The 27076-nt window shown below is 38.2% G+C and overlaps 1 protein-coding gene across 1 annotated transcript in view; it reads left to right on the top strand.

Annotated features, from left to right (window-relative positions):
* The first annotated feature begins 5568 nt into the window (after window positions 1–5568).
* The window catches only part of LINGO2 (leucine rich repeat and Ig domain containing 2), a 99057-nt gene continuing 77549 nt past the window's right edge, over window positions 5569–27076 (top strand). The window contains exon 1 of the mRNA XM_019652664.1: window positions 5569–5624. The gene's annotated coding sequence lies outside the window, so the exon portion shown is untranslated. The remainder of the gene's footprint in view (window positions 5625–27076) is intronic.

A 27076-nucleotide genomic window follows, 5' to 3' on the forward strand; every position in this document is an offset into this window, starting at 1 on the left:
CGCCAACTTGGGCCAGTGAAGCAACGTCCTCCACAACTAGACTGAAGAACAAAATGACAGCAACTTGTCTGTTCCTCTTCCCCCAATTCCTCAGTGCTGTTCCCATCCCCCAATTCCCCAGTAAAAATCTTTAAAAAAAAAATTGACTTTCCCTCTCTGAGACCCAGCTTTCTAACATGTAAGATGGAAATAAGATTTTTGCTTTATTTATATTACAGAATTGCTTTTGAAGATCAAATAAGTGTGATGTATATGGAAAAGAACTCCTTTGTTCACTGATGAATTGGGTAAAACTTATTTCAACTAAGCCTGTAATGATGACTGTTGAATGAATTCATATGTTGAAGCCCTAACCCCAGTGTGATGATATTTGGAGATGGGGCTTTTGGGAGGTAATTAAGGATAGATGAAGTCATGAGCGTGGAGCCTTGCAGATGGGATTAGGCCTTTTTAAGAGGGGAGAGAGAGGGAGAGAGAGAGAGGGAGAGAGAGAGAGAGAGAGAGAGAGAGCCCGCTCCCTTCAACACACACACCCTACTTCATGTGGGCACAAAGAAGTCATGTGAGCACATAGCTAGACGACTGACCTACAAACCAAGAGAAAAGGGCCCAGAATGAAATCTGCTTTGCTGGCACTTTGATCTTAAACTTCCCAGCCTCAGGAACTACGATAAATTTCTCTTGTTTAAGCCACCCAGTCTAGAATTTTTGTAAGGCAGCCTCCATGAATGAATGAATGAATGAATGAATGAATGAATGAATGAGAAAAAATATGAATCCATGAAGTTCAAGAAATTTAGGGACTCAATTAAAGGGTACATGAAGGCACTCTAAAGGGAACAGAGGCTTCAGTCTTTCAAGATAATTAATTAATGCTTAAAAGGACTGTGCTATAACATTGCTGAATATATTTCCTGAGATCAGCTTTACTCCAAAGTTCAGGACATAATAGAAAGAATTAAACTGTGTATTAAGAGGCTGAGGTCTCACTGGGTGTCTATAGCGTGTTCCTTTAACTCTCTGACCCTCTATTGCCGTATCTATAAAATGAAGATTAGAATGCTCAACACATCTACCTCCTAGCACTGTTGTGATGATCAAAGAGTTTTGTGTTGATAAATGGCTTATAAATTATTAATTGCCAATAAAATGTGAGATATTGTTTGAAGCAGCATGCCATTAAAGACTAAGGGTTTGTACCACATCCTTTGCTTCTTGAAATTAACTTTCTTACCCAAGATTTACTTCTGAGCTAGAAATTCCTAGCATCCTGAAATTTATTGAGAATATTAATTTTCAAATCCACACAACAGTCCTATGAGCCATATTTTGCAGGGAAGAAACTGTTCGATAGAAGCAAAGTGAATTGTCACACAGGGTCACACAGCTTGCCGATGGCATAACTAGGTTCCTAACACACGTTCAGTAATTTCAGATATGGAACTCTTTGCATTCAAGCAGAAACATCTGTGCTCTCTTATTTTCACATGCAATAGTTTTTATTTTCAAAGAGATCCAGTTTCCCTTATTTTACCACATTCAATCCAATGAAGGGAATAGCTGAGATTTTATGAAAGTTCCTACTATCTTAAAGTTTTGGTTAATGTGCAATATTCTTATTGTGAACTCATTTTCAAGCTTGCAGCTTAACAAGGGGTCCCTGGAGATCAGATGGGCAGGGCACCCATGTTACCGATATTTAATTTTTCACAAAGATTTTTAAATGGCCTGTTACTATAAAAAAAATGTTTTGTGCTTCTAAATATAAAAAAAAATTGCAATCTTACAGATTTTGAAACTTTGAGTGCTGGCAGAAAATAAGAGGGCTGGAATTCATATTCCATATGTGAAGATATTACTTAGTAAGCAAATAACAAGAAGGGTAGAGAGGTATAGATTATATTTGAATCTCTGGAAGAAAGATGGTGATGAGCTGGAGAATTTTAAAATAGCCTTTTGAATATAGCCTGTAAGTAGGCACATGGTAGAAGTTAAGAAGGAATTGCTTCACTAAGTACCATTATTTTGAAGAATAGTAAGAATAGCGAGCGAAGACATTGATGACCTTAGAAAACATGAATAACACATTATGGCTCAGATTATATTGACAGCCTAGCCCGATTCCCAGGAATTTAGAGCAAATTTGGTATTCAGAAGCCAAATGGGTTTCTTTAAGACCCCTTCTGTTTCTTAAAGATCTTGTTAAGTCAGCCTTGGAGGAAGAAAATAAGATTTTTTTTCTTGAGTGAAATAAATGTTCCTTCCTCTAAAGCTTATCATTTAATGGCAGAGCAATAAGGGAAGACTAAGTGCAGGACTTGGGGCAGAGTGTGGAGAGAGACCTGACTGAGTCCTCAGGGGCATTCCTATTCTCCTAACAGCTTTCCACCTAGGAAACCCCAAAAGGGCTGAGGTCATGTTACAATTTCAGGACCACAAGGAGCCCCGCTGAGAAGCTTTCCCTTATGCATGAGATCATGGCCTCCTGCTGTGATTGCCATGGTGCCTGCCACCCCAGAGCACAGATTTAAATAATCATGCTAAACAAATAGATAAAAGCCAGCATCTCAGTATTCCTTGACACAAATGAACATAAGCCAACCACTGGTATTTCTCAAGCTTTGTTCTTTCTTACTGATCACAAATATATTGAGACTATGATATATGTCAGCTGATCTGATAATCCAAATCATGGAGAAAATTCAGGCTCTCCCTGTGGTACCCAGTCAGTAGGTTTCATTTGCTTAAAGGTAAGGAAAATGAAAGTAACAGGGTGCTGTTCTGCCACACTGAAGACTTACTCAGCTTTGAACAAATCAGACTGCTGCATCCTTGTACAGGACAGACCTCTCTGATATGCTATTTTGGGCATAATCGGAGCCACAAAATAACCTCTTTGGTTAGATTTTATTGTTGGTATGTTGTCAAAATCATTGAAAACATTATATGCATGTATGTGTACATGTATGTGCGTATGTACAACTGAGTCAAAGTTCCTCATTGTACTTGTGCACAATGGAATGTTGCCCTTTAATTTCTGAGCTGCTGCCACAATTTTCTTTTTCATCACAATCAAAACTTTATCATCACCATCACTATCATCATCATCATCATCTCTAACATTTACTGGGGCTTTTTTTTTACTCCAATTTACATGAAGTTAATATTGTATGTCAAAGTTATTTTTTAAATCAGGGTCTATGGCTCCAAAGACGCCATGTTTTATTGTCATACCACATTACATTCAACACATGTCCACTGCTGCCCCAGAAGACTTAAAATCCAGGGATTAATAGAGGACTTTTGCTTATTTAGTAACCAATATCTTAATCCTACCATCTTGGAATTTTAGAAGATGTATATTTTGAGAATATATACTATATAAATTATATATATATATATATATATATATATTAGGTCATAAATAACAAAAGATGAATACAAGTCGTGTGTACACATTTTCTTGGCACCTCCAGTATCTACCGGGGGTTCCAAAAAAATGTAATCAAGTGGACATTTTGGTCAATCTTGCTGAGCAGTAGCTTGCTGTAATCAGAAGTGCCTGGATGCTAATGGTGACCACTTTGAGCATCTTTTGTAATTGCAGAAGTCAAACATGACTTGTGTTCATCTTTTGTTATCAGTATATATTGAGTATTAAAATTTTAATGTAGTTTTCCTTTCTTCAAATGTGTATACATATTTTGTATACACATGTGTATATGTCTTTTTGGATATATATGTGTATATACACACACTCATATATACTGTTAAAGGTAATAAAGACCCAACCACAACATATCAAATCAAACCATTGCCTTTTTTACGATACAACTCTTAAATATGTGCTTTTGGATGATTGCTGCTCACCCCCTATCCTCTCATTCAGAGTAGCCTCCTTTTAGGTCATTGATACATTTACTCAACAGGTATTTTGGGAAGAACCTGCTTTGTACCAGAAACTGCTCTAGGGGCTGGAGATACAGCAATGAAAAGACAAATACAGGGCCGGCCCAGTGGAGCGTTGGTTAAGAGTTGGCTTGGGACGCCAGCTCTGAGCAACAGGGCCCCACTTCAGATCCCACATGAGGGTCAGTGACACTGCGCCCTCTACGGCTAAGATGGTCAAGAACAGCTCAACCTGGAGCTGGGCTGCCATGAGTTGCTGGCGATGGCATAGGCTGCAGCCTCTGCTGCAGCGGGCTGCTGTAAGCTACCGTGAGTGGCCAGTGGGCAGCCGGCATGAGCTGCCATGAGTGGCATCCAATGGCTGGCGACCGATCTGCCTCTCCCAGGAAGAGCGCAATGATCACAATACCAACATGGGCAAGTGAGGCAAAGTCCTCCACAACTAGACTGAAGAACAAAAGGACAGCAACTTGTCTGTTCCCCTTTCCTCATCCCCCAACACTGTTCCCCATCCCCAGCTCCCTCCCCCCAAAAAAGATACAATTCTCATCAGAATACAGAGTAAAAATGTGACCATTAAAATTGATCTTGAGGCAGTGGGTGGTTTATTTATTTCATTTAGAATCCAGGGAAACCAACAGTTGCATCTCCCCTAACCTCATGCTACAGCAAACCGCACCCATGAGCTAGCCTGTCCGTATCCTGCGTGCAGGGCGTTATGCTGGGCTCTGTGGAGCTATCAGAGAGAAAACGTCTCTTGCACTCCAGTAGTAAGGGCAGGAACACTGTGCTTCCAAGAATTAGGATTCTCCTGAGACTCTGGGACCCATTCTCCATAATAGTGTGTTGTTGAAAAAGCCATGATGTATTTTTCTATGTGTTTCATTGCAAAAATGTGTCATGACTTTTCGTACAACCCAATATATCCTTTAATGCTTAGCAAATCACTATGTAATACGTTCGCTGAGCCCTGGGTGTTTTCCAACCGTTCTATGGTGGAAGTCCTCAGGGATTAGTCATTTCCATTTACCAGTGCCATTCCTAGCAAAAGCTGATGCAAAAACCGTTCCCCCAACATGCCAACTGACAAAGGCGCAAGCTGAGGTTTTGTTCAGGCACACAGATTAGCCCTCTAAGGGTTAATTAGGAAGTGAGCCCCTTTCAGGGCCTGGTATTGTTTACTTCAGTCGCTTTCCTGCAAACTGCCAGGTTTCACTTGGGTACTAATTGTGCCTGATGGACCCATTATTTTGTAATCAGAACAGTTCCTTGGCTGGCTCTCTGGGGGTTAATTATATGGATGAGGTAGTGCCCTCGATATTACTAGCAGACAAGACCACTTGAATTTCTTACCAACTGTATTGGAGAAAGTCCTGTTACTATGAACATTTGGGTTTCTCAGCACCAGCGGTGCCTTTCACAGTTGGAGCTTATTAGGTTACTGTGCCAAGACAAGCCTGGCTGATTCATCAGTGCAGTCCTGTCTGGCTTGGCCCCATTTCCGCTCACAGAGGACTTATGCCAGCGGACTCTGGAATCCCAACCTGCGTATAGGCAGCCTTGTTTACTGCAGAAGATGATTCCTGCCCCAGGTTAAATGGGTACGCCTCCTGGAAATGTCGGTGTCTTCAAGCCGGAGGCACTTAAAAGCTAGGAAAGCAGAAATCTACCCTGAAACACACTGTACTAAACACAGCAAGAAACCACAATGATTGGTAAGGTGATTAGACATTTCTCTGATGTTGTTATGCCACTGCAGCTGTGGATGGGGGCTGACCTTGTAATTTGCCAGTTCTTTTCCCTGCTACTGAATTTCTAACTCAAGACTGTTTATGTAAAATGATCGCACATTATTTTTCATCTTACGTTATTTTTTTATTTTGCAACAAGCCCACTGGGATTTAATAACTGGGAGACAATATTGTGTATTGAGGCGTGAATGAGGAGAATGGTAAATTCCAGAGCTCAAATATGCAAACCCTCCTGCATATGGGACCATGGGGGAAAGCAGCGAACCAGGAAAGAGGGCCTTTTCAATGAAGTTTTGTATTCAAGCCCAAAATATCAAATATAGGGAAGGATTTCTGTTGAGTGTAGAAATATTTAAACTATAATCATAGATAACTTAGGAAAATGGTCTGGGAGAAGCATTAGTCATTTTTTATGGAATTAGCTTTTGTATAGAATCTTCACATACTAAAGACTGTGGTTGTTGAAGAGTAGAAATGTAATATGATGGAAACTGTGTGTGATGGAGTGTGAAGACCTAAATTGAACCCCTGTTTCTTCTATGTATAAGTTGTGTGGTTTGGGACAACTCACTTCTCTAAGTCTCAATTTCCTTATCTTTAAAATGGGAATAATAATGTTGACCTACTTTCTGCCACAGAATTGTTATAAAAATAAAGCGTAGAGTCTGGAATTTATTACATGGCTTAATTAATATTGTATGACTAAAAGACTGACTGGACAACAAAACTAATATTTCAGAAAATGTTCCGGAAGTATTAAGGATTTAAAATCATGTGTAAGGCTAAAAACAAAAGAATTTGTAGTAATGGATGATATTGTATTACATTCCTCCATTTCTGTACACACAAAATTGTATGAATTGTTCCTAGCTATATTCTGCAACTTCTAGATTGTTCTGGAAACCAGCCTGATACTGAGGTATTTTTGCCTTAGTTCTATGATTTCCTCGTGTCAGAGCAAAGTTGTTACATTCTTCTGAAGCCAGGTAAAATTTTGCAGTGTAGGATAAGGAGTAAATATAGTACTAAACTATATATTAGGCATGTGACATGTTTAACATAGGCAAATCTATAGAGACAGAAAGTAGATTCGTGGTTGCCTAGGGCTGTGGATGAGGGAAGTAGAAGGGGAATGACTGCTAATGATCACAAGACATTTAGGGAAATGAATGAAAACGTGGTGATGGCTTCACAGCCCAATGAATACACCGAAGAAAAAAAAATACACCATTGAATTGCACATTTTAAATAGGTGGGTAGTATTATATATGAATTAGTATCTCAATTAGGGTGTTATTCAAAAAAATACATTTAGAAATTATTATATATACAGCCTGTTATTTACACTCACACTGTGGGCATGCACCACTAGAACTGGATAGATACTGATGAATGTATGACTCTGATGTGAAGTGAGAAATGCTGATTCCTTAATGAAATGTAATAATTGGAAAAGAAGAAGGGAGCAGAAGGCAGCCACCAATCCTGTGCAACGTAGAGAAATGCTGATGAGGGCTGCATTCCATGGGAATTTGGCGAGGTGTGTCAGTTTCAGGTCTGAATATGAAACTACTCCATATCTCACTCCTTTTCCAGTCTTGGGTTTTTTTGTCCTTCTCTATATTGCTTAAATACCTGGACTCTATCAAGCCTATCTCTCTGGAAAGTTCAAACAAAATATTGGTCCTAAAGGCTTTCTGGCAGTGAGACAGTCACCTTTCATACCTCAGAGCCATTTCATTTATTCCCCACGCTTAAGATATATATATATATATATATATATATATATATATTATATATATATATAATATATATAATTATAATAATATATAATATGTTACAATAATAACTATTACATATGTACAATTTTTGCATAGCTAAGAAAATATAAATATTTAACAGTAGATTTGATTAAATTGGAATAAGCTGTATTTTTCATGTCTTAATATGGCAATGTCCTTTTCCCACATCAGCTATTTTTAGCTAATATAGAGTAGATTTAAGTCCATGCAGTTTGTGAAACTTATTTAGTTTAAGCCCAGTAATAGAAACAATAAACTTAAGCAACTGTAATATGTTGAAAAACAAGGAATGAATTAAGTCACCACTTTTATACCTATGTATGATAGCACTTCCTCTCTGGCCTAAAAATAAATTGGGTACCTTTTGAAACACAGGCAACATATGGATGACAATGAGTATGTTATATATCCATAAATATATAAATATAAATTTTATTTTATTTTGGTATGACAGTGATTGCATTGCACCCTGTCAATGCCTCCACTGGTGAAAGCATCCCATTTTGGAGTCTACTGGAATAGATTTTAGTGATGATAGCACCAAGTATTTAGACCCATTAAGCCTTTTACTATCAACTGGCAGCTGGAGTTACTCATTAGTTAGTGGCTAAGAAGAATGACTTTCCAATTGGCACAGTCATTTATTGAGAACTTACTGTCAGGCACTAAGCTTGTGTCCAGGGATATAACAATTATCAAATCATGTTTTTGGCTTTAAAGTATCTCAAAGTTTAATGGCAGAAACAAATTAATGAGAAGAGAGTTATGGTGCAACGTGATACGTGCAATGATGTAACAGTAGACAGGAGCACAAAGAGAACATTAGGGAAGGCAGAATGATTCAACTGATTTTTTTAAGAATAAGGAGTTAACTCCATGTAGAAGTAGGAGAAGGGTAGCCTAGGCACAGAGATGATCCTACTTGATTTCACCAAAAACCTGAGAGGTAAAAGATTTAAAGAGCTATTAGTACGTAGAAGAGCAGGCATTTCCATCCAGGTAGTCTTGACCTTCCATCATGCTGCCTCATCGTATGCATGAAGATGAGCTCTCTTCCTGAATAGTTAATTTAATATGCATTACTAACTTGCGAGTACTGTATACAAGGCTCATTGTAATAACAGACTGGAATCTCCCCAAGTGTACCTTGTAGAATGCTAGACCCTGAAAATGCTTAGTGGCAAATGGTGCCATAGTTCAATAAGCTTAAGAAAGGCTGAATACTGTTTCCCTCTTGTAGATTTACAATACATATTAACATAAATAGAATTCTGAGAAGTCCTGAAATGTAATTGCTTAATTAATTGATTCATTAAAACTTTAACTTTGCTTAACTTAGTGATTACAAAAGAAGTTAGGCATGGAATATATTTCAGCCCATATAAATTTGCATACATTGGAGAAAATTAGTGCAGCCAATACCTCATCAAAACAGACAAAGACAAATTGGTTTCAATTAGTTTGAATTTTTTGGTGACGGATTATCAGTTTTCCCACTTGTAAGTGTAACAGCTGCAGTTTCAAAATGAGAATAATAAACATTATATCATCATGTAGATTTTTATTTTGTTTCATGGTGCTTTTCAGTCATTTCATATAGGGTTATCTATGGACAGTACTTCTGAGATTAACCTAAATCATGCTATTCTCTTAAAATAAAATCTATTTCTCTAAGAATTGTGCAGCATTTTAATCTAAGGTCTTCTTCATTTCTGTCATTCTCATAGGAAAAGAATGGACTGAATGAGTTTTGTTAAAGATCACTTCATTGTAAAAGAAATGCCAGCACCACAGCTTCTTTCGGCATAGATCAGGATTCTTTGAAACTGCATGTAGCAAAAATACTACTTGAGCTTAAGCCATAGGCCCTGGTTCCTTTGCTCCACACACCAACAGAATGGCTCGTGGCAGCGCCCAGATCATTTATTCTCTGGGTTGCAGTTCCCAGAGTGCATTTTCCTTGATAGCGCCTGCCATTGGCTGATGGGCCTGGGCCACTCACTGTGGCAGGAGCAGAGCTGCCCAGTCAGGCCTGAGTCACGTGCAAACCAGTGGGTATCCCTGGAATGTGAAGGAATCAGATGAACCACTTGAACTCTGCGTATTTATTTGAAAATGTGGGAAGGGTAGTTTTCTTATGGAAAGAGTGATAGGACAGAATAAAAACATATGCTTTTAACATTTGCCAAATACCTACTCTGAAACCAACACAGGTTGTAACGACATAGACTAAGCAAAACTTACTCTTCTTTTGAATCAAATTATGTCCGTAGGCTTCAAATAGGACTGAAGAACAGCATTTAAAGTTTTAAGAAACATGGAATTTTTAGTGTATATCTTTTAAAAAAATATAACTAAAAATTTTAATTAACACAGCAGATGGTTAACAAAAGAGAATTTCCTTCATTTTTTTCTTCCATGAAAACCTGGCAAACTTGAAAGCAAGCTTACCTCTTTTATACAAGTCCATGATACAGATGAAAAATTATAAGAAAATATACCAAAGCCCTAACATTCCAATGAAGAGTCTAATTTAATGTGGAAGCCACAACAGTACTTCATAATTTACTAAAGTTGAGGCTTACTTCCCTTCTTTCATAAGATCTTATGCTTGATGCAAATAGTCTTGCTGCAAATGCCCTTACCCCAATCAGAGATGCAATACTGAGTATGACAGTGGGCAGTGCCTGTGATGTTCTGGCGCTCAGAGTGCATGTCTGGGACTTGCTCATTGAGCAGCCTTCCCCCGCCTGTGCCTCCTGTGCTTGCTCTATCAGGACACTGCTAAGCCAGGTAAACACAGAGAAGACCTTACCAGTACAGGGAACAGGAAAAGAAGCCAAGGCCTTCTCCTAATTCATAAGGACCTAAGTTTGCATACATGTAAAAGTTAAGCCAGTTCACACATGAGGATAAATCACAAGGAAAAGAGAAAAGGGTTTTCATCATTTTGCTTTGAAGTACATTTTATAAGTAAAACATTTTATGGTTTCTGGAAATTCTTGATTAACATCTAGCTTTTTTCTGGGAGCCTATATATTTTATTGTAGGTTCGTGTGGGGTGTTTTATTCGTTTTAATCAGAAAGCAAATTATATTTTAGTAAAGTCTGTGTGAAGGGATTCACATTTTTGAGGAAAGGAGAGGATACTTTCATTTATATCACAGTGGAGTATTAGGCATTCAAGCAAAAACTAAGGATGATATAACAGTAGTGTTTGGATAGTTGAAAAGGCTATGTTTCTAAAATAGTATAAAAACCTAAAGTTTAGGTTTAGTGAAAAAACAGAAGGAACTTTTGAAAATTATAAGTCTTTGGACATTATAACCTATAATATAATCACCTATTTAGCATTTAATATCCATAGATGATAACAATATGATGTTTTGCTTTTTAATTATAAATCTGTTTACTATAATTTTCTCTGAATTAGTTCATAGAATATAGAACCTATTCACCAAAAGAAAGACAAACTCAAATCATTGACTATTCCTTGTTTTATTTTGTTTTAGAGGTGGTAAAAAAGAAGGGTGATGTAAGACTTTTAAGTTTCTTGTTTCTAACATTTTGATAAATATAGTTTGAGGAACTTCAGCCAATAAATATAACATATATTAATTCTCTAAAACCCATAATATATACTATGTCAGTTAAGGTGTAGATAAGAAGAGGTTTTTATGTATGTATGTGGGTGTGGCTATATCATGTGGAGACCAAGGCAGGTCTTATCAAATATCTGTCCATTCAACTTCTAGTGATCTTTCTACACCCTGTGTACCCTCTTAGTGAAAATGTTTAAAATAGCCAAACCAACAAAAATGCCAACTCACAAGGAAAGACTAAGACGAGCCACAGCTCCTTTGCTTCAACTGAATGGAAAACAAAAGAAGGTGCGAGAAGTTTCCAGGTCCTCCATGAATTTGTCTGCCTGGCACTCTTTCTATTCTTGTGGTCAACATTTCTCTTACTACCCTGATGATAAGTGCATGAAAGGCCAAGGTCCCCAGTGACCCTCTCAGCATGGATCCTTTCAGTTCTATAACAGACTCCCCCCATCTCCCATCACAGAGTCCCACCCTCACCTAACACCTATATATGGCTCTATTACATCAACAAATCTACATCCAGGATTTTGTTCCTGTCAGCTGGGCTACAGCCTGTTTCCTCTCTGCAGAGAGTGGTGCTGGGTCAGCGGGAGAATGTGGGCTAAGCTTGCCCTGGGTAAGAGATGTTTGTGATGACTACATTTTTTATTAGTAGTGCTGACTAGTGGAGAGCATGAAGGTTTCACCAAACTAGCAGATGGGTCAGGTATTTCCCACAGCTCTGAAAGGCAAGAGCTCCACAAGAATTGTTGTAGATAAAGTGCCTTTGGACATACCTTATCAACACTTTCAGCATACTGTACTAAAAAGAGTTTTAGCCTTCTAAGTGAGAACAGCCTTATCTGGAATCACATAATTTTGTGACCCCAGCTAAGTAACTTTAACTCCATTTTCCTTATCTCTACAATGGGGATTAACGCATTCATTCAATATATATTTATTAAGATCCTACACTTTGTCACATAAAGTGCTAAGTGCTAGAGATACAGCAGTGCGTATAAGAGACTCTCAACAACTGGTAACTGATACTAAGCACAGATTATACACTTGGCCTTCCTTCCTCCTCCATGGCTATTGTTAATCAATAATTGTTTTTATTTTATTGCATATCTGTTCTGTAGCTAGCTAAATAAATAGTAGTAGTAGTAATAATAATAATAATAATAACAATAATAGTAATAGCAGGAGCCAAAGCCCCCAGTTGTAAGCCGCTCGTGGTCTAGCTGAGAAGACATCATCAGCTCTGAGAATAGAAAATAACTTGGATTCTTTCCTTCCTTTAGCATTTACATCCCTGCCCTTTAAAAATACCAACATCCAATTCCAATATAGACTTCCTAAATCAGAATCTTAGGGTAAGACCTGGACATCAATTTATTTTAAAACTGTCCAGGTGATTCTAATTTGCAGCCAGAGTTGAGAACCACTAGTCTCATAGTTTGCACCCTGAAACTGGCCACATTGCCTTGATGGTAAATGTAATTGAACTACCACAAACTATGATATCCCAGGAAGGAATACAGAATTTAGCATCCTCATCAGGTAAGGCTTTAGACTCTGGAAGATAGGGTTAGCACTTCTTTGAAAGTTTTACCAGATTCAATGTCTATACTATTAATTTTTATAAAATACAGATATATATCATTTATTATGTTGTATGCAATTAAAAGTCCTTTAGGAAGTATATGCTCCCCAAAATAACATCTGTCCTTCAGTCATTGGTCGTAGTGCTTCTCCTTAACATTCCAGTTTTGTCTCTTTTGACTGTCCTTGCACCCTGAGATCCAGTTGTACTAAACTGCCAGCAGTTTCCCAGGGTGTGTCCCATTCCTTCTCTAGTCTTTTGCCTCTGTTGTTGCTGCTGCCTGACCACTCTCTTTGCCTCCCTGTCATCTAGTTCCTCTCTCTTCTCCAGGACTCAGTGTGGATATCATTTGCTCTGCTGAATCTTTCCTAACCCCACATCGAGTTAGGGAGCCTTCCTGTGGCTGCCTTTACACCTGATGTTTCCCCTTTCTGGGGCTTATCACATGGTGTTGCCTACTTACTGTCCTGCATTGTTCTCTGGACTATAAGTTTCACGAGGATGGGAAACATCTGTATTAGTCAATATGTTACCCTCATTTTCCACAGCGTGCCAAACATAGTAGATGCTCAATAAATATCTGTTGAATATGTTTGAATACAGATTTTTATTTCTGCACATAAATGTTAGGTGACCTGTAGTATCAATTATCTAGCTCTGGCAAACCCAAATAACTTTCAGGTAAAATTTCCAGATAATTGGTATTGTCCTGTGAAGTAACCCTTTCATGCCAAATTTCATGCACTTGAGAACTAATGGATGTCCCTTCTCTCCACTTACCTTTGACCTCCTTGGGCTTCAATTTATCATCCGTAATTGCGAGACCCTTCCTGTCAGAAAGCTTGAGAATGAATAGCGTAGGTTCTTTCTAGCTGTAAGAGCTATGATTTCTCAGTCCCATCCTTGAGGACCCGCGCCACATTCACACAAGAGACTCATGCTCTAAGATTAGGTGTCTGCTGTAACGAATGCTAAAGGACTCTCTGGGCTGCACTGTGGTCTCTCTGGCAGATGATGCTAGAGCATGTCCTGGTGTATCTCTGGGAAAGGAGGCACTCCATAGTGACAGCCAAAAGTCCCAGAATACGCTCTGTAGTCCCACAGCTATTCCCTCTAGTAGATACTGCCTCCTATGCATGAGGTGTGAGCAGGACGCTTTGTGTTGAAGCAGAAATAACGCACAAATGATAGCCTAATAAACTAGTCATTACATCTAATTTGCTGACATTTGTACTTTAAGTTTTCATTCTCCAGGATTATCGTTTTCAGTATTAAGTAGCTCCAACTTGCAGCACTTTCTGACTTTGTCAAAGATCGAGTTACCATAGGAATGCACTCCGGCTGTCTTTTTTGGAATTCATAATTTTGTTGCTCAATTCAGTACAAAGAACTGTGTGCTTCTTTAATGAATTAAAATTTAAATCTGGAACACTGGCTGGGCCCAATTCACCCACTGTGGATTCAAAGCTCGTTAGCATATTAAAGTGATAAGAGCACGGAGAACAGTGCAAAAGACAACCCAAACTGTATAATGAGGCATAGGGACCATGGAATTTAAGGCAATTCCTACAGTGCCCCAGGGCAATGGTGCTTTTGAATACCCTGTACTTATTTTTATTGTTAGGTACAAGAAATTCCAACGATTTACTCTGCAAAATCTACGTTCCAGATCATCGTGCATATTCTTAGACAGACTGTATATCTTTTTTTTTTTTAATTTGGGTTTTATGTAAAGGTATACCTTTATCCTTGATCAGATTCCTGCTGAACCACATCAGCTTGCAAATTCTTCAAATTCCAATGATGCTGAGTTATTGGAAAGAAGAAAGATGATATAGAAGAATGAAGTGCTTTGGAATTTGAAAGAGTATGGTTGGCATCCAGCTGTAATACTAGGCAAGGTTTGAAATCTCATCAAGCCTCCCTTTCAGGTTTATTGTAAAGATTAAATAAAATCATAAATGAAGTTTGAATGAGAGCACTGAGATGTAACTAGCCCCAGTAGATGGAGATTTATATCTGCTTTATTCCCTGCTGATCTTCAGTGCCTAGAATCATTCCTGGTATATAGTATTCACTTAATCAATACATTTTGAATAAATGAATATCACGTATGCAAAATAGCTATTGTACTTGGTGCATAGAGGTAATCAATAAACGGAAATTGCTAGTATTGTTTCCAGAATTAATGGGAGACAGGAAACATTTACTCAGTAGAAAAAACTTAAGAATGTAGAATGCTGTAGAGAGACACTTTGAAAATGGATTAACTTTGTTTTCAGGAGGTAGAGGACTTGCCATATGCCTTATGAACTTGTTCTAGTAATGCATATAACTGTACCCTTTCTTACGGGCTCGGTCTTCCCACTGGAGAAAATGACATCTACGCTGGCTGATGCTGCCGGAGTGATGGCATCCATGGGGTCAACGTCCTTGATACAATGGAATGTGACTTACCTAACTGTCACAGCCAGAACTCTTCAGAAATGGTTGTTTTCACACAGCATTACCCATAGGAAAATGAAAGCATGGAGAAAACCCTGGAGTGAAGTGGTAGCTAAAAACAGAACTTACACTCTTCTTATATTTGACCTACGCTTGTTACTGGTATGATAGCATGCTGAACCCACCTCTATCATAACATGTACCTCATGTAGTTCCCCAACATTTTATTTTGAAAACTTCAAATCCATAAGTAATTGAAAAGTAATCAAATAAACGTAAGATACCCTTTACCTAAAATCACCAAATTTGAACATTTGCCACATTCACAATGTGTGCTCTCTCTACGTATACTCATAATATCTGTATATAGAAAGTACTATATAAATATTTTAAATAGCATAAATGTTTGTAAGTAAGTTACAGACATCATGGTATGTTACCCCAAGTATTTAACCATTTCAGTATCTACGTCTCAATACCTAGAACTCTTCTCTATATAACCACATTAGTCACCTAAGACATCTAACTGTGACATGATACTGTTATTTTATTTATGGTCCATACTTAACATTTTCCCAATTATCATAGTAACGTCCTTTTAACTGTTATCCTGAATGGCAGTATTAGTAGCCAATCAATGAGCATACATTGCACTTAGTTGTCATGCCTCTAGTATCCTTTAACACTGAACTGTCTCATATATAATATATATATATATATATAACATATATACATATAAAATATATATATGTGTGTGTGTGTGTCTTTCATGACATTAATATTTTTGAAGAGTTGAATTGTCATGCAGAATGTCCTGTAATTGGGATTTGTCTTACTTCCTCATGATTAGATATCAAATGGTTTTGTTAAGAATCAAGATAGGTGACTTTATATACCAACCCATATTTTATTTGCCTGCTTATTTCCGTCTTCCCTACCAGCATGTGAGCATCTTACAGTGAGGAACCACGTCTTATTCATCTTCGCAAGCCCATAACTCAGCAGAGAGCCTGGCACATGTGGGTACCCAATCACTCACCAGCTTCCCTCCCATCAGTTCCTTCTTTTCATTTATCATTTTGGTTGCTGCACTACCATCCACTCACCCACCCATGCTAGAAAGCTAATTATGCCTGATGCCTCCGTTCTCTCTCTTTTTTCTCCTACCTCTAAGCAATCACAAAGCCGGGCCTATTATATTCACTGAACATTTCTCCAACTGTTCCCTCATTTCCTGCTATTTCAGGCCTTCATCACCCTCTTCAAAGCTATTAGAGCAGCCTGCTAACTGACCTTCTTACTGCTATGCTAGTGTGGGCCTCATCAAACCCAACGTCAAGCCAGATTTCACAGTGGCCCATTTAAAAAGCCAACCTGGGGCCGGCCGAGTGGCTCAGTTGGTTAAGAGCTTGCTCAAGAGTTTGAGCTCTGAGCAACAGCGGTTCGAGTCCAGCCCGAGCTGAGCAGCCGCTGAGCTGCCAACAGGTGGCAGGATGGCTCAGCTTAAAAAAAAAAAAAAAACAGTAAATCCTAGGGCCGGCTGAGTGGCTCAGTTGGTTAAGAGCTCGCTCAAGAGTTTGAGCTCTGAGCAACAGCGGTTCGAGTCAGCCCGAGCTGAGCAGCCGTGAGCTGCCAACAGGTGGCAGGATGGCTCAGCTTAAAAAAAAAAAAAAAAAAAAAAAAAAAATAAAAAGCCAACCTGACCATACTGCTTCCCTGATTAAAAACTTTCAGAGACCTCAATGATTTATGGGATGTGGTCCAGCCTGATAAAGAAGTCTTCCATAATCTGTCTCCTTCTTCCTATCTCATCCTGCCTTGTACTCTTTGTTCCAGTAACAGTGAAACCCTTGAAATGGCATTAGTAGCCTTCATTTGTTGACAGTCAGCCACACGTCAGGCATTATAGTGCCTCCTTAATGTATATGACTTACTTAATCCTTATGTCATTTGTGAAGTAGATGGAATGATCTTCATTTTATAGATGAGAAAATATTTTGCATCACCCAGCTAATAAGTGATAGAACCGGACTTAAACATGAACCTGAAATCTTGCCTTTCCCTCGCTGCCAAGGTTGTCTCAACACGCTCTGCTACTTCTTACCTTCATGCCTGCTCTCTGCATGTGATGGCTTTCCCGCAACCATTTATTGTTGTTGCCTAGCTAACTCTGCTAATCCTGTAGAACTCGGACTTAGTATCTTTTGTTATCTCTTGTGTAGAATTAGATACCTTCTTGGTACTTTTAAAGTAACCTAGCATAACTCTAGTGCTGTATTTACATTATAATTTAATATCACCTTACACGAGATCAGACAATTAAGTTCTCGAACTCATCCTAGAAAGAGTGCTACATACCTCATTGCTGAAGATCACTATGGTCACCTTCGAAGTACTTCCCTTGGGAAGCTATGCACTGATGCCAGCACCTAGTCAACCTTCAAAGCAATTTTGAAACTCTTTTTCTGGAATAGCCATTAGAGCTGTTATCGTATTACCCTTGATGTCCTGAATGTCATCAAAATGTCTCCCTTTATTTCCTTTTGGTGTTCATGAAATGGTTTATTCAGATTTTAGGTCCTCGAGGTCTTCATTCTGAATCTGAATGAACTCTTCATATAGTATGAATGTTAATTTGTCTGACATTTTGAATACAAATATTTGTCTCAATCATTTGTTGTTATGTAAAAATTTAATTTACATCATTTTTTTGTTTACAAAGGCTTTCAATTTCTGTGTATTCACTCATGGTAATATGTCCTTTGAGTCTTTTCTGTGAATTCGTGTATTGTGAATGGCATTGCTCTAACACTTTGGTTTTCTAAATTGTCCTATTTTATCTTTTTGTTTTTTTATTTTTTATTTTTTTTTTAGTTTTAGGTGTACTGATCAACATAATAATTAGACATTTACATCCCTGTCATATTTTATCTTAATACAACTTAATAAACAAGTCTTCTCTACCCCTTTATTTGGGAAAACTGTCTTAAATTTTCACATGTTTTGGGTTTATTTCTAATTATTCCACTCTTTCCTGCTGGTGTCCTTTCTATATTGGCACCAGTACCACCCAGTTTTAAGTTTTCATTCTTTTGTATTAGGTTAATGCCTGATATAACTAGATTTCCTCCTTATTTCTTCTTTTTAGATCATCTATTATAGTTTCACCTTTTCTCACCTTTTTCATGCAAGCTTTGTAGAATTCTAAAAAATCATATTGCCATTTCTATTGAAATTGTGCTAAATCTGTCAATTTCCTTGGGGGGTGAGCAGATTTCTAATTGTTAGTCTCGCTGACTTTTTATTTTAATGTTTTAAAAAACTTTCAGTAAGGGTTTATAAGTTCCTGTAAAGACCTTTAGCTCTTATCTTGGTCAGTATAAACCTTAGTGCTTTAGATAAAACACTTTGCTTTTAATAAAATAAAACTAGTATTTACTAAGCTTGTAATATGTGCCAGATATTATGCTAAGTGATTTTTATATATTAAATCATACAAGATCTTTGTAAGGTAGCTATGGTTATTACCATAATGCCTCAGAGGAAACTGAAGTTTAGGTTAGTCACATAATTTGTCCAGGGCCTTGTGGCAGTTAAATGGCAGAGCTATAATTTGCACCCAGGACCGTCTGACTTTAAAGGCCACGCTCATACCTACCATCCTACAATTAGTAAACTAGAATTATGAGCTGTTAAGATAATGGGGTTTAGCCAGGATAAAAGCAGAATTCTTGTGCTAAGGTCAATATTTCAAATGAATAAGAAAATGAAAGCCAATATCTGTTCAGAATGTGAATAAAAGCTCAGCTGTAGTAGATCTCTTATACAGCACCAACTACTAATAAGGTGATATGATTGCTTTAAAGAAAGTAATGAAATCCAGCTCTGCATTAATTGAGATAGGATGTCAGTTTATGGAAGGGAATAGTGCCAGTGGATCACATCTAGACTGCTGTGTTCTCAGCCCAAGCTTTAAAACTGCAAGATTCGTCAGGGGACACTAACATGATAAAGAGAAATGATGTAGAATAAATGCTGGAAGGATGGGAATTTTCAGCTTGGCTCAGAGAAGACACCCTGAAGAGCTGCTGTGAGCAGGGGGGTACAGACATGTACTGAACAGAAGTTTCAAAGACACAGATTTTGGCTCCAACAAATTTTTGAAGATTTAGCCTGTCCATTGGTGAAACTAGCTTCCTTGCATTTTAGTGAGTGTGTCATTCTGTTGAAGTATTTGAGCAGAGGCCAAAGGTAACAGAAAAGGATTTCCTAAATTGTAAAGGAAGTTGATCTACATTAGTGTCTGTTTTGTTTTTTTAATTGGACTATATGTATCAGAAAGAAACCACAGTTGTTAGAAATGCAAATTAGTGGGCCCCGCCCCAGACCATTGAAGCACAAACTGAGATGGGGCAGCAATGTGTTTTAAGAAACTTTATGCACGCTAAAGTTTGATAATTACTAACCTAGATAAATTCTAATGTCTCTGACAACTCTAAAGTTTAACTCTTCTTACTGTTTGTCATACAGTACACTTTTATATCATTCAATACTATATCAATTGTGTATTGCAGCTAAGAGAAGTTAATTATTGAAATATCAAAGGGTCCTCATTATAAAGTGGTTTCATCGATAGATGGCTTCACGGTGTCAACCTTGAGACACTGTTTCAGCTGAACTTCAGGTATCCTAATAAATGATTGAAGGTCTCCCATATATACCAAGCTGTGTCCACTAGGGACAGCATAGATCACCCTCATCGTATGTCTAATTTTTTTCCAAAGGACAGATAAATAAATTGAAAAATCTCAAGTTATCATCCTAGTTTTACTGTTTCATCATCAAACTGAATTGACATCCTCTGGAGGTGGGTTGGAATAATCAGGAAGAACTTTAAATTTAATTTCTTATAGGTAAGCCACAATAGACGTTGAATTCCCCTTGACACTTACCCATCTGTTTCTCCCACCATGTTATGAGTCCTTTGGCATTGAGGCCATGTCTCATCCATCTTTGTATCTTTCATAGTGCTTAGTGCAATGCCTGTGAAATGTTAGTACTCAATCATTGCTGATCAAATGTAATGTACTTAATGTCGTAAATTACCTTGGTTTGAAAATGTTTTTTATATGAACTCAAACAATTATGATTAAATAAAACAGAGAAGACTAGAACCCTAGGCTGCCCAAACACAACTAGTATTTACATTTTAGAGTAATGGCTCTCAACCTTTTTTCCCCCCATTTTCTAAAGCTGTATTTTACATGGTTCTAACATGCTTTGCATGAAATTTTGAATTCTACTTTTTCCTTTATCATTGTATATTAAGGAACCAAAATACCTGATACACTCACATGAGCTTTTTAAATGGCTAGATCTAACTTGATCCTTCTCATCAACCTAGTAGTTAATTGGAAAACTTAAATTTGACAATTAATGGTATCTTAGCCTTTTCTAGATAAACAGTGTCTGTGAAATAGTGAAGTTCAACCCTCTCTTTCAGAATTGGGTTAAAGAATCCCATGAATGACTGAGTTTATTGCAGATAAATGCTCAGTCTTTCGAATTTCCTTCCTTTCCTTTGCTTCTTTACAAAATGGCATCTGGATGGGGTTCATTGTGGGGTGGGCTGGAGTGGGCAGGTAGATGGCTTATGTGAGACCATGGTGATGGGGAAAGACGTCTCAGGTTTTTTTCCTTTAGTCTAATGTCTGACTTCTGCTGATTCACTGGCCTCCTCGGAACCCTACACCTACTCTCCTGAGCCCACTGAGATATGGGGGCCTCAGAAGCACGTGGTGGATTTGGAGAGAGCCAAGGAAACTGTTTCATGTTCATCTAGCTAGCCATCTTCATCAACCAGTGTCACACCATCTCTCCTAAATTATTTTAGATGTGGTCCCCAGTTGAAGGTGAGACTCTTCTAAATGGAGAAAAGGAAACAGCCCCATTCTTTCAGATTTCTCTTTAGCCTATGGAAAAGTCTCCCTGCCCTTAAAATATCTCCTTAAAGAAGTAAAAACATGAGCTTCCCACCTACTTCCTCTAATTCTTCCCCCATCTTGTTTGGACTCTGCCCTGTCACAGCATGGATAGAATGGTTCTTTTCTATTCCTACCTGGCTAGAACTACCAAACCATACTGTTTATCCTGTGTTTTCAGTGCATTAAAAAACAAAAAAACAAAAAAAAATGAAACCAAACCAAACAGAAAGCACCTTTATAAGGCCAAACTCTTGATGTGAAGAAAGGGAAACTCTGAAATTTAGAAACCCTTGCTGTCGCTCCCCTAATCTAGCTTTCAGAGGGTATATGCTTAGGAAAGTCTTCTCTGAGATGAAGCTGATCCTTGGGGCCATAATGTCTGAGTCTGTGCTCATGCTCTCCTTCCCTGAGGCAACAACCTCATTGCTCACCTGCAACCTGACATGATTTGAGGGGAAAACAAAATAGGTCCATTTACAATTTTTAAGTATTGTACATTTTCAATTTGTATCAAAAATACCCTTGTGTGCTCTGGTGTTGTGTACTGAGCATGTGATAGGAGATGTATATACTTTATTTAATCCTTGAGTTTATTTAATCCTTTATTCTTATTTTACAAATGATACATAGAGGCTCAAAAATAACTTTCTCTAGGTTTCACAGAGAGGACATTCTTTTGCCTACATCATGCACAACATTTAACCAAACGTACACAGCACTGTTTATTTAACCATTACTCCATATTTGAACATTTAAGTTGCCTCAGGTTGTTTTCAAGGCAGATTTACAACTCCAAAGTGAAAGGACCTTGGGCTTGGAATTCAAGGGCATTTCCAACCAAATGGGGGAAAACTTACAGATTAAAAGAAAACTAAAAGATATATCAACAACCAGTTGCAATGCAATGACCTTAGTTGACTCTTGATTCAAACACAATGAAAAAAAAATCAGTTGGAGAAATTTGAACATTACTTAAATGCTATTTGATAATAATAAGGAATTATCATTTATTTTGTAGGTATCACTGACTTTTAAAGAGTTCTTAGAGATATATATTAAATTAGTGTGGATGATATCCTGTCAGGATGATTGTTTTAGTCTACAGTAAAGGTGAAGTCTGGATGGGGGTGGTGAGGGTAGATGGAACCAAATTGGCCATAATTTGATAATTGTTAAAGCTGGATGATGGGTACAGGGGGGTTTATTGTCCTATTGTTTTGTATATGTTTGAAATTTTCCATAAAGAAACCTTTTTAAAAATGGGATAACAGATAGACTAGCATGCTGAGTTTTAAGCAAGGAAGTATTCATTTCCCAATATTATTAAGCAAACATGCATTTGCATGATTTGGGTTCCAGTCCCCATTCCCCAATGCCTTATCCTAACCACACACATTCCTCTTATATACTATATTATCACTTGACAAATTCCTTTTGGATGAGCTTTGTCAGATGAAAATTCTTTCTCAGTATGGAGTAAAAAGAGAGTTAATGCTCTTGAGAGTGTGTGTGTGTGTGTGTGTGTGTGTGTGTGTGTGTGTGTGTGTGTGTTGAAGACACACAGTCAATACAGCCGATGAACACAGTGGCTGTCTGAAATAGGACTTGCCAGAGCCTTGTTATCTGTTATCCTGCTTTGTGCTGCAGTTTTATCATGTGTCTGAGGAAGTGTTTCCCCTGCCAGGCAGGAAGGAAATTTAAAACTAAGTGCCAGCTTCAAATACCCGGGAGGCACAAACTGACACCTTTTACTTGTCTGGTTGGTGAAGTCCAGCTGTCCTGCAGAGTGTCTCATTAACACCAGGGGCTGGGCCAGGCAGGGTGCCCCAATTCGAGCATGCATGCTACCTGGGCACCGGTTTTATTGATTCATGAGATGTACTAAAGCCACATTGCATTAGACCCCTAAAGTGCACTTGTTTTCTGTAGATGTATGTTTACATTGTTTCATCTCCTCCCTCCTTCCCCCACTCCTGGAACAAAACTAGGTATCAAGCTATCAGGGCATTCTAGCTTCACTGACATGAGAGAAGGCAACGTTTCATTAATTACTCTTCCTCTCTCAATGTTATTCAGAATTGCCATTCATATCATTATTAACATTTGTGAAAAGGAAGAGAGAGGAAAAGGGGCAAAGATAACATTCATGGGGGAGAAAGAGAAGGAAAGTAAGAATGTAAGAGATTGTTCATTGCAGAATATGCATGAGGCAAGTACATTATCATCTTGAGAGTCTACCGGGACGCTGAAATGGAGACAAAACACTAAAAAATAGATTAAAGATGTGAATTTTTCCATAAGGCACATGATGAAATTTAATGTGTAGGAAAAAAATTCCCTTGAATTTTATCACTTCCTTTCATACCCTGCACAAGCTAATGCCAGGATTCGGGATGAAAGATAACAGCCTTTCATGATGTCATTCTCTCTGCCATAGTCTTTGTACAAAATTCAAGGAAACCAGGAACATGTCATTAAAAATACTCACATGACAGTCAGTCTAAGACATATCTCATCATCAAACCCCCAGTATATACCGTTGTCTTTTTCATATCTTTTACTCCCAAAACTCTATCATTGGTCTTGTCATCTTTGTACAAGGTGATAATTTAATATGGGACATACTGAGTTTTGAAGAGTAGACCTAAAGAGGACAAGTTGTAGGTGGTGACGGTAGTGAAGATTAGCAGGTATAAATGGGTTGAATTTCCTACTCTACTTCTTTCAAGAACCGCCATTATCAGGAAATGCTTCAGTTTTTAATTGAAAGCAAATGGGAAAAAAGGAAGTATAAAATATGCAGAACCTGACTTATATGTATACTCATATGCATACTCCATTTATACCACCCTCAGACAGGAACTAAAATTTGTACCAGTACTAAGCTGAGTGCTTCATGCATTTTATTTAGTTAAATCCATAGAAGCAAGTAGAGAGGTAAATTTATTCTCTCCATTTCACTTATAAGGAAACTGAAAATTTAAAGTTCAGTAACTTACCCAATGTCATACGGCTATGCAGTCTTGGGGTTAAGCTTTGAAACCAGCTCTGTCTGAATCTAATACCTGTTTTCTTTCTACTGCACCGCACAGACTCTGTTACTGCAAAGGAGATAGAGCTAAAGTAGTTCATGGGTTTTGAGAGAAGAAATCTTTTCACTTGTGGTTGATGCCTATGTCTTCACTCCTTACTCCAGGCATTAGGAAGTTGTAAACTTTTCCAAATTGCCATAATTAAACTACAAACTGACATGTCACAAGGTAAGGTGCCATGAAAAAGGAAAAACTATATAATTTATGATCTGTCACTGTTGGTGGGCTCCTGAGCAAATGTCTCTGTGCCCAAATCATCTCTGCCAAATATAAGGTAATTGATTGAAGTCTAAATTATCTTTTTCTTCTGTGATTCTCTTTTCTGAGCTGATAGATTATGTCTTGCTAAATCAGAACCAAAAATTGTAAAAATCTGAGTGCCCAGTTAGGTTGGATGTAAAATATCCTCTTCTTAAAGCAACCCTCTATTTTAGCCTCCTCTCTCCCTCTCTCCCTCTCTCCCTCTCTCCCTCTCTCCCTCTCTCTCTCTCTCTCTCTCTCTCTCTCTCTCTCACACACACACACACACANCTCTCTCTCTCTCTCTCTCTCTCTCTCTCTCTCTCACACACACACACACACACACATAAACACACATAAACACACACTGACACCCAGCACACCTACACAATTAGTATTATTAATTTTACTCAAGGAAAGGCCATTCAGTGTCAGTTTCATACACAAAGTACATAGGTAAGGAGTAGTTCCCGGCCATTCAGTTATTCAGCACAGTTTGAACATTAAGACAATATAGCCCATCTGTCCATCACATGCTCTCGCCATCCTTGTGAACTCATGGAGGGTTGTTGATCTGTTCCCAAGCCCAGAAACCTGGATGCTTTGGTATGAGTCTATCCTGGCCTTCTCCACCTTCAAACTCTAAGAGTTAATGAGGAGCAGTAGAAAGCAGATAGATGTTAGATTCAGACCCAGCGCCAGGTCTTGGATATCTTTCAAGAGGACATTTTTAGCCATCCACAGAGGTAACTTTTGGTATTTCACTGTATTTAGATCCTAGGTTCTGTAGAGAGAATGTTATCAGTAGTACTATGCTTTAATTATACCAAGTGTGAGAGTGAGGCCCTTACTTAGCTTGCTGAAGTCTCCCTACCATAGATACTGTCAGTATGTTCCTGTCTTTGCTGCCAATTTGATAACTTCTCAAGAGCAGAGTATGCACTGTAGACATCCCTTTATTGCTATGGCACCCAGCTCAGTGTCTGATATGGAGTGAAATAGCAGTGTGTATGACATAGTGGAAAAATATATAGTAAATTTTGGAGCCAGGTGTCCCTGGGTTTAAAGTTCTGGTTCTGTGAATTAGTCTGTGTGTTTTGGGAAAGGTCAGTTGAATTCTCCGAGTCTCAGTTCTCTTATCAGTAAAGTGGGATTCATAAAACTTACTTGGAATGTTGTTTAAAGTTTGGAGGCATTTTAGGCAAAGCAGGCATGGAAGAGTAGCTGCTCAGCAGGAGGTTGCCAGCAGCAGTGGTATCTGAGGTAGGCAGCACTAAATAAATGTTGGAACAGTGAAATCACTATAAAAATCTGGGTTATAAACCACATTATAACAGAGAAAGAGACTGCCATGAACCTGTCAAGAAGAAATAATTTTCTCATTTAAAAATACAAGGAAACCCATTTTAACAATTAAGAGTGATCTGTCTTATGAGGTAGTGAGATTCTTGCGGGGAAAAAAAAAAGCGTCTGAACAACCCCTTAAAGTTGGGAAGAAAGTTACACTGGGCCATCACTAAAAAACCTCCAATTCAACAATTTTTGAAATCCAGGTTCATTTTTGGTAGTGAAGGCTTCCCAATCAAACACCAAGCCATATTGTTCAAGACAAATTATTAGTAATTTGCCTTTGCTTCAATTGCATGAATTCTTTGGGAGAACTGAAGAGGCCACAACTAACTTCCAGTGAATCTATCTGTTTTGCTAACATCGACAAAAAAATAATGAGGAAAAATGTAGTTTGTAAGGAAGTGAGTGATAATCATTCAACACTTGATTTATACTCTAAAGGCAGTGAATGTAGCAAAATGGTTTTGAAAAGTCTCCCAGGACCAAAATTAAATAGCTCAACTTATCTTGTGATGAGAAGCACAGGGGTTGAGGCTCAGCGTATGTTTTAATAAAGTTTCCGTTTTCGGGGAGTGTGGCAAATGTGTGGCAAGCAAATTCCTCTAAGGAGTGTCCCTGTGGAGCTGACGCCCCAGTGGAATGCACAGGCCACGGGTCAGAGAAAGACTGCCATGTCTGAGAGGCAAGACAGCAGAAACGGGCTTTCTCGTTGGCCCCACACCAGATAAGTGGGGCACTGGTATTTGTGTCTATTAAGGCTATGTTTTAAATTAGGAGATTATTGAAAACCTAAATAGTAGTGTCTTGTCAAATGAAATCAGACATGGAGACTTGCCATGACTGAGTTGGCCCTCCCTCAGAAAGGGCATGCCCTAAAGTCACAAATATTCACATCTCTCCCTCTTCGGGGGTGAACAACAGGTCCACCCAGATGTGAGGCTGTTTATACACAGGACCCTGAAGATGTTACAATTCCACTGAGTACATGTAAGATGCCATGTTTCTTGTGTCCTACTCATCCTCTTATACACACACACACCCCTCCTAGGCCTCAAGATAGCCTAGATGGCATTTCCTCTGGTAAGTGTCCTTTTATGTCCCCTCCCCTTCCCCACCTTTCATTGTACCTTATTTATCTATTTATTTATTTATTACTAGTGTCAGATGTATAAAACAACATAGCAATTAGACATTTACACCTCTCACAAACTGATAACCCCACCAAGTCTACTACCTATCTGACACCGTACATAACGACTACAATATCATTGACTGTATTCCCTATGCTGTACTTTACACCAGTGACTACACAT

Source organism: Hipposideros armiger, unplaced genomic scaffold (assembly GCF_001890085.2).
Source record: "Hipposideros armiger isolate ML-2016 unplaced genomic scaffold, ASM189008v1 scaffold_184, whole genome shotgun sequence".
NCBI classification, from domain to species: Eukaryota; Metazoa; Chordata; class Mammalia; order Chiroptera; family Hipposideridae; genus Hipposideros; species Hipposideros armiger.